The following is a 12,129-nucleotide window of genomic DNA, read 5'->3' as shown; positions in this document are numbered from 1 at the left end:
TAGGGCCCTATCATTTTTAGAATACCTAAATTTGTTTTAATATTTTCTAAGTTCTGTGTTTTTCCTTTTTTACTATACAATAGTGGTATATTTGTCCACATAAATGACTGTAGGACTGCAGTAAAATTCCTACTATATTGTTTTTGAACTTTACTATAGTATACAGTGTTTATCAATTTTCTACAAGGGCACTTCAGTTTTCAATAGTACACTACAGTATTTTTTGTGTGTTCAATTTAACGGGACTTTTATTTTGACGGGTCTTTGGGAAGACGCTTGTTTGCAGATAGCTTCACTCAAACAGTAAAACGCTCGTAAAATAAACTCTCAGAGCAACTCTGGAGATGAAGTTTATGTGTTCATATCCTCATACGGTGCAGCACAGATAAATCCTCGACCATCACTCGTGTTGTATGTTAAACTGTGCACATAATTCACTTAGACACCCAGCCAGATGACATTTAACGTTAAATAACAGGATTCCGCGTCCGCGTGGACTCAGTGCGGTGCGCCATTGATTATTGTCACACAAACAAGCACAACCACGACAAACACGCAGCTCTGTCTAATGCACATATTCTTATTATTCTACATATATGTCGCACTGTTATTTTCTTCAAGTTACTTGTCCGGTACTTGTTTCTTCAAGTTACTTGTCGGTCAAGTAAAATTCTATCTCACTTGCGCATACAAAACTTTTACTTGTCCCGGACAAGCGTTAATGTCGAGCCCTGTACATTTATCATTAGCATTATTGATCAGCATGTAAACATTTGTGACCCTGTGAAAACCCAGGCTAAAGTAATTATTAGATAACCAGCGTCAACGATTAATTTAACTAAGATTTCAATCTTTAAAATGGCATTATTCAGTCAATATTGAAGATATTATGTTTTCACAGAATATTCTGTAGGATGATTTTATGTAGAAAACAATAAAAAGACTTTGCCGGTTTTCAAAAGTAGGGTAACATTTTATAAGGATCAACGTTCTAATTGGGTAATTGTTTAACTACAGAAGTAGTTCTGGTATGAATGGCATGGAAAGGCTAATTTAGTAAGTACATTTGTTTCTGTGCATGATGAGCATTTTCATTCATTACATTTGCTGTTTGTATGTTGTCAGTAGTTTTTTTTTATTACAAATCAGACTTCTATTAAGAGGGCATTCCCCTATGAAGCCACAGAGCCTACAATACATACATACAGCGGGTAAAATAAATATTGAACACGTCACCATTTTTCTCAAATATATTTCTCATGACATTTTCACCAGATGTCTTTAACATCCCAAATAATCCATACATACAAACAAAACAAATAAATTCACAAAATAAGTTCTATGTAATACAATAGATAGAATGACACAGGGGAAAAGTATTGAACACGCTTACTGAAATTTATTCAATACTTTGTACAAAAGCCTTTGTTTGGTAATGACAGCTTCAAGACGCCTCCTGTATGGAGAAATTAGTCGCATGCATTGTTCAGGTGTGATTTTGGCCCATTCTTCCACACAAACAGTCTTCAAATCTTGAAGGTTCTGTGGGTCTCTTCTATGAACTCTCTGATCATTAGTTCTTTCCATAGATTTTCTATTGGATTCAATTCTGGTGATTGGCTGGGCCATTCTAGCAGCTTTATTCTATTTCTCTGAAACCAATTGAGAGTTTCCTTGGCTGTGTGTTTGGGATCACTGTCTTGCTGAAATGTTCACCCTCGTTTCATCTTCGTCATTCTAGTAGATGGTAGCAGATTTTTATCAAGAATGTCTCAGTACATTTGTCCATTCATCCTTCCTTCAATTATATAAAGTTTGCCAGTGCCGTATGCTGAAAAACAGCCCCACACCATGATGTTCCCACCTCCAAACTTCACTGTTGGTATGGTGTTTTTGGGGCGATGTGTAGTGCCATTTGACCTCCAAACATGGAGTGTATTATGGCATCCAAAGAGTTCAATTTTGGTCTCATCTGACCAGACTATTCTCCCAGTATCTCACAGGCTTGTCTAAATGTTGTGCAGCAAACTTTAAACAAGCTTTAACACGGGGGTCTTCATCTGGGGGTCCGTGGCCCATAGGGGGTCCGCGGTGGAACTTCAAGGGGTCCGCTAATTACTGTTTACTCACAGGCAGCTTATTGTTAAAAATGTAAAGCATGGGTACAGAAATATTACAACCAATGTTCTCTTTAAAGGACCCATTGTTTGAAAGTCATATTTTCTGTGTTTAAGTGCTATAATCGGTCCCCGGTGCATCTAGCAACCCAGAAAACGTCGACAGGCAATGACCACTAGGCGTCAGTGTCCACGCGCGTGTTGCTTGTGTAACCAAGGCAAGAGCCGAAGAAGAAGCAGCTCGTTTGAGAAGCATTAACAGTGATAGCGGCAAGTAAACAGTCACTTTTGTTGCAGATTTGAGATGTTTAATACAGAAGCACAAATAATTTACTAAGATAATTCATTCGGAAATGCATTTGAGTAAACATGACTATCAGATTTTTTTGACCTGAGGGAGGGGTTCAAACAGACGAATCCCAGCGCTTTGCGGTCCACGTAGGGTCCACGTTGAGTTGATGTCTTGTTACATTTTTGGAGAGTTGCACGTCAGGCTACGGCGTAGGGTACGCGGCTCTGCGTAGGCTACGGCGTAGGACCTACGCACGAGCATAAACTGAACTTTAATAGAACATTCAAAGCCAGTGTTAAACTTACTCTATATTTATGTTATTTGGCAAATGGGCACTTGGAGTTTAGCTGTATGTATGTTAATACATTATGTGCGTTAATATGTTCAGATGCGGCAAGCTGTTTGTTTTGCAAATGAACAGGGGCGAACACTGTGGTTAGTTTAGTTTTAAACCTCTAAAATCATTCGTCCTTAGGCTGAGAAATCTGTCACAGCATACTAGTTATGCTCTCATGTTGTGTTGTGTAACGTTATAACTTGTCAATGACAAGCGCTAAAATCCACGTAATTCCGCTGAGATCTGCAGGTGCGAATTCCGTGGATTTCCTCGATTGCTGTGATGGATTTTTTAGTCCCCGGACGAATGATTTGAGATGTTTAAAACGAAACTAATCACAGAGGAGTTCAGGAAACATAATTTAGCTGGACTACAGTACTACACGTGTGTTGTGTTGTGTTGTGTTGACACGCCAGACGAAAGGGGGGTGGGGTGCGCTGTAACTCATTATCATTTAAAGAGACATGCACCAAAATGGGTTGCTGTGAGCATAGCTGTTTTTGACGAGGCAAACAGGGTTTTGTTTACACAGCCATTGAGTGATTTTAAAGGAGAGGTTTCTTGCTACTTTTACACAAATGTAATATAAATCTTAGGGGTCCACAGAATGTGTCTGTGAAGTTTCACCTCAAAATACACCACAGATCTTTTATTATACCATGCCCTAATTGCCCAGTTTTGCATGTGAGGAGAAACGCACTGTTTTGATGTGCGTCTCTTTAAGTGCAAATGAGCTGCTAGTCTCCGCCCCCTTTTCACAGAAAACTCATCCAGGGCTTAGAGCCTGTGCTTCCATCGACAAAAGAAGGGTCACATAAAGCGAATGAGAAACGCTGTTTCTGTCTTTAAACACCAAACACATTGTTTTCTAAAAGCGAACAGACTCCTAACAAAGGCGTTATGTTTTCTACATGAGAAATTACACATGACAAACCGGTCGCGTGTTTACAGACCATACACACTGCTTTCTATAAGTGAAGATAATTCAAGACAAACTCATCGCGTTTTCTCTAAGTGAAAGTAATGTTACACAGGACAATCCCGTTGCATGTTTACAAGCCATACACATTGCTTTCTTTGCGTTTTATCTACTTTTAAGTTTCCACAGGTCCCCGAGGTCTTACTTAAAAAATAACGGTACTTACAATGTCTTTATTTGCAGCTTTGCCTCGTTCAGTCTGGTGGATTTCCACTGAAAACAAAATAAATACATTGCTCTCCTGTCAGGCTGGGAAAAGTGTTCTGTGCTGCTTGGCATGCTTTGCTTACTTTTGCCATGGTGTCGGAACTAATTCACATATGTCGCTTGCGAAAACAAAAATGGCGGCAGCGCCATGGGTGGACACGTTCAGAAAAGGGGGCGGTAATCTGAACGGCTCGTTTTCTCACAGGCTTGCAGAGATAGGCTCACGTAAACAAAAGTTACTGGATTGTCATTTTTCACGTTTTCTGAGTTGGTAGATGCACCAGACACACGATTATAGCACTTAAACATTGAAAAAGTCAAGATTTTCATGGAATGTCCCCTTTAAGCAAAATATGTTCCAGACATTTCATGAAGACCCTAATAAATCATACCAACTTGTTGAAAGTGCTCATTTGAAGAGTTCTTTAAGCTGCGCACGTGCGCGGCCTCATTGAAGCTGCCGCGGGTTGCAATTTTAACTTGCGTGCGTGTAGACAAAAACATCCATTCAGGCAGCGGAAGCGAGCAATGGAAGAAACGTTACATCTGCATCATAAAAACCGGTAGGGATAGATTCAGGGCATTCTCTGTCTCCCTTCCGATAAAAGTACGCATGAAAGGAGTTGCGTGCAAATAAAGTGCATTCTCATATGTTTCTGAAGTTCTGTTCAAATTTGTTAAAGCTGTAAAGAGCTAATTTGACAGCCAAATGACACCACACCGCTTCTGCATTGTAAACTCTGGCAGAACAGTACGTGTTTAAAATCAATGAAACGTGTACCGTGTACTGATGGTGCACGTCAAACAAGTTGCCCCGAAAATAACGCGGACTCGTTGCATCATGTTGCTCTCCTTAAACTGATATGATGCTCTGCAGAAAAAAAACTTGTTAATTTTCGTGTAACAGCCACGACAATGCTGATCCACGAGAAAGACAATGGAGCTCAGAATTATAAAATAGCGGTGTGTTCTGCAACACACAGAGAAGCGGAAGAAAAAACATAATGACACTTAATAAAACGGACTGATTTTACAACAGAATGCATAAAATCTGCACTGATTTCCTTCTCATCCAGAGACAACCTCTACCTCCACTAGAATAGTCTTTGTGCCATTAACCAGGGTCAGTCATCTCATTGAAGCCTTAATAAAAACTAAGGTTAAAATAAATGTTTAATTGTCCATCTCACAGTAAAATGAAAATGTTTGATGCTGCAAATCCCTTAAAATAATCAAGCAATCTATATTAAACACAAAAATAATACACAGAAAAGTATTTAGCCTATGTGCAACAATAACATAATAGTGCTAATGTAATGTCTTAACATAATATTGCTGTGACAATAGGGTTGTTTCTATTTATATAGCTCCGTTTACACATTTAGTATAAGGGGGTCCCTGCTCCATGCATCTCTCATCTAAGGGGTCCTTGCCTCAAAAAATGTTGAAGACCCCTGCTTTAACATGTTTTTCTTCAGCAATGGAGTCTTGCGTGGTGAGCGTGCATACAGGCCACTGCAGTTGAGTACGTTACTTATTGTTTTTTTTTTAACAATTGTACCTGTTAATTCCAGGTCTTTCTGAAGTTCTCCACAAGCGGTCCTTGGACCACTCTTTTGATTATTCTTTTTACTCACAAATCTTGCGAGGAGCACCTGGTCGTGGTTGGTTTATGGTGAAATGATGTTCTTTCCACTTCCGGATTATGGCCCCAACAGTGCTCACTGGAACATTCAGAAGTTTAGAAATCCTTCTATAACCAATGCCATCAGTATGTTTCGCAACCATAAGGTTGACACCTTGGTAATGAGACACCCTTTTATATGCCATCAGTTAGGGCTGCTCGATTAAGACAAAAAACATAATCACGATTATTTTGGCCAATATTGAGATCCCGATTATTTAACACGATTTACTCATTAACTTTTATAACAACATAGAAAAGAAATAACTTTGCTTTTAAACTGTGAATTCAACTGAAAAATAAATGTAAAGAAATGGCACAGCTGAACCACTGTAAGGAAAGGGGTGCGCTGTGGATTTATACCACAAGAAAAGAGAGGATCCTTGCAAAATGGAATGTGGCACAATAATCGTTTTACCTCAATTATTTTGTTTTTGTAATTGTTGAACGCCAAAATTGTCTATTACAATTAATTTTCGATTAATTGCACAGCCCTACCATCAGTTGGGGCTGAACCATAGCAACTTACTCTCTGAAGTTAACCTGCTCCGGAGCAGGTTATGTTCCAGGGTTAGTTCATTTTAAGGAAATGTTACTAAGCTTTAGGGGTTGTCTGCGCATGTGTGCATTTTTGATGAGCGTCAAGTGGGCGTGAAAGCACAGATTACGTATAATATATTATAATTTTACATTAATTAGGGCCCGAGCCCGGAGGAGCAAGCCACCGGCTTGCACCGCAGTGCAGAGCCCTATTGTTTCTGTGTTCTTCTCCCTCTTTGAGCACTAATTTGAAGGCCTAAACATGCTCAAAAACTCACAATAACTTGCACACGCATCAGACCTGGCGAAAATTTACGTCTGATAGGGGTTTCAAAATTAGGCGTGGCAAAATGGCTCACTAGCGCCACCTAGAACTGCCCAGGCCACTACGCAAAACGTACATGCACCAAATTTGGTGGGCTCATAGAACACCCCGAATCATTAAGAAAAGTCTCTTGGAGCATATCTCTAAACCCAACAGGAAGTCCCTGATTTTTGATTTCCTGTGCAATTTTGTAATTTGTTTCAATTTCCAGTCATCGTACTTTAACGAACTCCTCCTAGAGTTTTAATCCGATCAACATCATCTTCATGTCATTCTCATTTTAAGGCCTTTGCGAAGCTAAATTGCAGAGATCCTGACTTTTCGTGGGGGAACGTGACTCTGGCGGCCTGCCAAAGTTTGGCGTTTCGCCATGAACAGGAAGTTGTTGTAACTCAGGCCTACAATGTCTAACAGAACCCAGACTTCACACATTTGATAAAAGTTCTGGCCTGAAGACATCTACATGGTAATATTAAGGTACAGTTATAGCGCCACCTGCAGGAAACAGGAAGTGACATGTTTAAACTGTGATTAACTCCTCATAGAGATTTGAACAGATCAGCATCATATTTGAAGAGTACAGCCAGTATGATCTTCAGACATTTGTGAAGATACATTGCAAGAACCTAACTTTTCATTGAGGGGCGTGTTCCTGGAGGCCTGACAAAGTTTGATGTTACCATGAAACAGGAAGCCAGAGTAACTCAGGCACACAATGTCTGACCGGCCTCACACTTCACATGTTTGATAATAGTCTTGGCCTGAACACATATCCATGACAGTGTTCAATTATAGCAATAGCGCCACCAGCTGGCAAAAGGGAATGTGACTCATTTAAATAAATAACAAATCCTACTATAATTCGCCTGCATTAATTTTATCGCCTACGATTACACATGTCCATGTCAGTGTTCACTTATAGCAATAGCACCACCAGCTGGCAAAAGGGGATGTGGCACATTTAAATAAATAACAAATCCTACTATAATTCGCCTGCATTAATTTTATCGCCTGCCATTCACTGTTTTCCTTATGCAATCGGGTTGCGGTGGCACTTTCCGCGAGGGCCCGATCATCTCTGCTCGCAGCTTTAATATTACAATTACATTTCCAATCTCACCCATCGCAATTCAGCATTCACAACTAATTTTATTGTTAACTTTATTATTTAACCTTTTAAAATGAAATCTTTAAATAAAATAGTGTAAGCCTTTCTCCAAATTACAATGAGCCTTTCAGGATAGGCCGTTTCCACCTCTTTTAACATTTGGAAAGCCATGGCCTTTTAGCAAACAAAGTCAAAAGAAACAAACAAAAAACAAAATGTATGTGTATTTGAAAGGGATATATATAGGCTATGACATATTGGATATGTGACTGGGCCTAACATTTTAAACCTCTACCTCTGTCACAGCAGACCTTCATCATTTGCTGTAAATTAATTATCATTCATAGTGTAGTGTACTGAAAAGCATTACACAAATTTTTCCAAAATTATGACCAATGTAGTTGTTTCTAGAATTAAAAAAGTCTCCATTAATATGACTACATCAGCAACTGTTGCAAATAAAGCTGATACAATGCAAAGTCAGTTTTCAGAAAACTAAATAAAGTTAGATTTTTTAAGGAACATACAGAGAAGGAACAAAAAAGAGGTTTAATACTGCCTTCAAAATTAGCAATGTGATCAAATACATATATACAACACAATTTTACCATGGTACCATGGTAGACAAGTTAAAATAACAGTTACAAACATCTCAACAAATCTACACTTTATGTAACAAAGATAGCCATGATGAGTATATTTTAAATATTATAGTATAAAAATAGTGCATACATTTAAAATATTTATATATTTAATAAAATAATTAATTTATACTGTTTTTTATACTGTAATTTATACGATTCTAGTTTTATAAACGCATAACTTAAATAATTTAATTTTATGATTTTTAATCCCGCACTTTATACACTGATGCAGATTTAAGTCTTCTGTGGAAAAGAAACTCTGATTTACAGTCAAAAACTTTAAGCTTCCCGGCCGTTTCCATGGTGACTCGTGAAATCTGTGATCCATTGACAATGTCTTCATGTTGTTTCTGTGAGCGCGCGTTAACTGTGGGTATCTTTCGGGAGGTTGATTAAACTTACTCTTCAAATATGTTCTGGAACCGACATAACCTGAGTAGGGGTGTAACGATACTTCGTACTACGATATTTCGCGATGCAAAAATGTCACGATGCGCATCAAAGAGAGATGGGTTTTTTTACGATATGATGTTTAATTCTATTCATTCAGCGGTCAAGACGCTACCTACTCTGCGCCAGCGCGTCACGTGTGCTTATCTCACATGCGGTAGAGAGAGAAGTCTCTGGGAGAAGGGGAAGCACAGACACAATCTGTGTCTCCACGTGATTTACAATGCGTCTTATTTTCCCTCACAATTGCCGTTAAACTACAGCAAACTTGAAGCGTGACTGCAGGCGAGTCACCCCAAAACTCATTACAAAGGCAGCACAAACGTTTTTAAATGCCAATGTTAATTTATCCGCTAACGTGAGCTGCTGCATAACGTGATATGCAACATAAAGCCGAAAGAAACCAGTGCTGTTCCGATCAGAGAAGCGAGTCGTACTGTAGATTAAAAGATTGAATGACATGCTAAAAATCGAACCAAGTATGTGATTTGCATGATTGAAGAAATGTAATGCAGTTTATGTAATATGTCTTTTTGAAAGATATTTCTCATTTATTACTGTCTCAAGCTAAGACAGCGCAGCTTCAAAGAGACTAGTGTTGTCAAAAATATCGATATTTTGATATGTATCGATACTGAAAAATCTGAAACTGTTCCAATACGCATGTCCCACGTATTGATACCAGCTGTGCGATCCCGCTCACTCTCTTTTTTCTGACAGTGAGTTGACACACTGCACGTGGACACTGTGTCAATAGAGCCCCGCATCATTTATGCATCATTTTACCCCATTACAATTAAAAAAGCATTAAATGATTAATAAGGACACTTGACTGGATTAGCATTGGCGCTAACAAATTAACACGCAAACAGGGACCTTTATTTTAAAGTAACCTTTAACTTAACATATGATACAACATTCATAATGCAAACGCGAACAGAATTTGAAATTTACCGCTTGAACTTTAACTTAAATCCGGATGTTTCCTCCTTTCACCACAAAACTCTGTTCGTTTTCTTCGTGATATGACTTTAATCTGAAGTATTTCTGTGCGCATCTCTTGTGGATCGGAGCTTATCCGCTCATCACGTCTTATTGCGTCTATAAAAAGTTTCCGACTGACAACCTGTCAGACAGAGCATCAGTACCCGGTTGACCCGTGACGGCGGTGGTACCGGGTCTTATGAAAATTAAGTACCGACAACTTTTTTATTTTTAGGTACCGACTTGGACCCGAAGTACCGGTACTTTTGACAACAAAAGTCATTCTGACAAGTACAATAATAATAACATATATGAGATTATATTTACAAATGATTAAACCAAATTGAATGTTTGTCTTTTTTTAACTTTTTTCTTGCCTAAAAACCAAAAGTAAAAATGTTTTCCCTGCAGTAGGTTTGCATTTGTTAGAAATGGTTTAATAAAATATTTAAAATCAATACATAATACATGATATAATTTGCTCTTGAGGCAAGTAGCCATGTTAAAATCAGGATAATGTTCAGCCGGTCGGTTGTCATCGCAAAAGAAACCCCTTCTGTGTGATACTTGTCTCCGCTTCAGTCCTTTATTCTATCATAAGCGGGCGCCTGTACTGTACAGTATTCCATACTTGCATTGGAATGTCTCCACAGTTACTATGAAAAATAAGACAAATCACTAATTGACCAGAGTGAATTTTCTAAATTCCTCAAAACAACGAACAATTTTCTAAGTCTGACTATCTATTATAAGTAACTCGAGATAAGACATTTTTATACTCCACGTAGACTGTATATCATTAAAAAAAACTATGTGAAATGTAAACGTTATTGTGCTTTTTATTCAAAGAAGCTCCCTTTTGTTTATGTCTTGTCCTCTCAAATATGGCAGCATTGTTGAACCCATAACAGCAACAGGCCAAAGCCTTCAATGCGGTGTCTATTTATGTCTGTGACTGCATGTACCCTTTGCTAACAGACTTCTGAAATGGCACTTTGTGAAGAGAGAAATCATACAAAATGGTATCCTTTTCCCAAAGTGCCGGCGACGGCACAAAAACACAGTTTTAAATTTGACCAAAATGTGCTCGAAAAAGTCTTTGAAAGTCCTTGAATTTGGTGTTGATGAAAGTGTGGGAACCCTGTGTTTGAAATGATGCTGGTGTGGGTAAAGTCTCCGCAACAGTTCTCGCGTGTGATACACGTTTGCACTTCCGTGTTTACCATAGCGCTCTATGTGTGTGCGCTGTTCAATGATTTCATCCACTCGTCTCATTTGCTCCGGTTAAACGTTGTTAATGTTAGAAAGGTGGCCAGTGCGGAGTCTCTGCAACAGTTCTTGCGTTTATAGTTTGCGTTTCTGTCTATATGTGCGTTGATCAATGATTAAATGTGAATAAAAGCCAAATAAAAAAATTGTAATCATATAAATGTAGGCTATTAACTAACATTAACGAACAAAGAATGAGCAATACATTTGTTCAAGTTTTTTTTTAATCTCTTTTAAATGTTAGTTAAAAAATGCAACTATTTATGTAAGCTCTGGTCCATTAACACTGACAAATACAACTTTGATTTTAAATAATAAATGTATTAGTAAAATGAACATTAGATTAACAATGAATAAATAATGTAAAAATATACCTCATTGTCTAATCTTGTTTAATTTAACTTTAAATATGTAAAAAATTTAGGGCCTTATTGTTATGGAAGTTTTTTCCCCGTGGTATCGAAAATGGTATCGAATATCGTTTTTTTTTAGGTATTGTATCGAAGTTAGAAATTCCAGTATCGTGACAACACTAAAAGAGACATGAACCAATAGCGCTTGAGTGTGAGCGTTTCATTGGTTGAATGTACTGAATGAATATACCCTTCACTGAACGAGTCAATTGAGTCAAAATGAGACTGAATGAACTGGTTATATATTCTCTGTGTTGTAACAATTCATATCCAGTAGTTACTGAACTTTTCTGAAAAATATTGGTAATGACCTGGTTTAATTTAATTCTAAGGTAAAGTAAATTATGTCAAAACAGTTAAATCTTTGTATGGAACATTTAATTACACCATTTAAATTAGTTAAACCAGATAGATTTTAGTAGGCTAAATATAATGTAGATTTTGTCGACTAAAACTAAAATGATGGGGATGACTAAAATATGACTAAAACTAAATTGCATTTTAGTCAAAAGACTATGACAAAATTTGCTGTCAAAATTGACACTCAGTGACAAACCTGCAGTACAGCAGGTTCAGTTAAGCCTTAAAATGTTAAAATTCTTTATTAAGTAGTATGTGCAACAAAAAAGTTGCTGAAATTGTTAATATTTTGAAAATAAATGTTATTTGAATTTCAAGTTTCATTTTTTTATTTTGTTCAAAATATCGAGATCGTGTATCGTATCGTGAACCCAGCACCAAGATATGTACCGAATCGTGAGCTGGGTGTATCGTTACACC

General features: G+C 37.7%; 1 protein-coding gene across 2 annotated transcripts in view; it reads left to right on the top strand.

Moving 5' to 3' along the window:
- The window catches only part of rbm44 (RNA binding motif protein 44), a 30,418-nt gene that overhangs the window by 1,181 nt on the left and 17,108 nt on the right, over positions 1-12,129 (top strand). The window lies entirely within an intron of this gene.

This window comes from Triplophysa rosa, linkage group LG6 (assembly GCF_024868665.1).
Source record: "Triplophysa rosa linkage group LG6, Trosa_1v2, whole genome shotgun sequence".
NCBI classification, from domain to species: Eukaryota; Metazoa; Chordata; class Actinopteri; order Cypriniformes; family Nemacheilidae; genus Triplophysa; species Triplophysa rosa.
The sequence above is the reverse complement of the archived record's forward strand: the minus strand, read 5'-3'. Positions and strand labels throughout refer to the sequence as shown.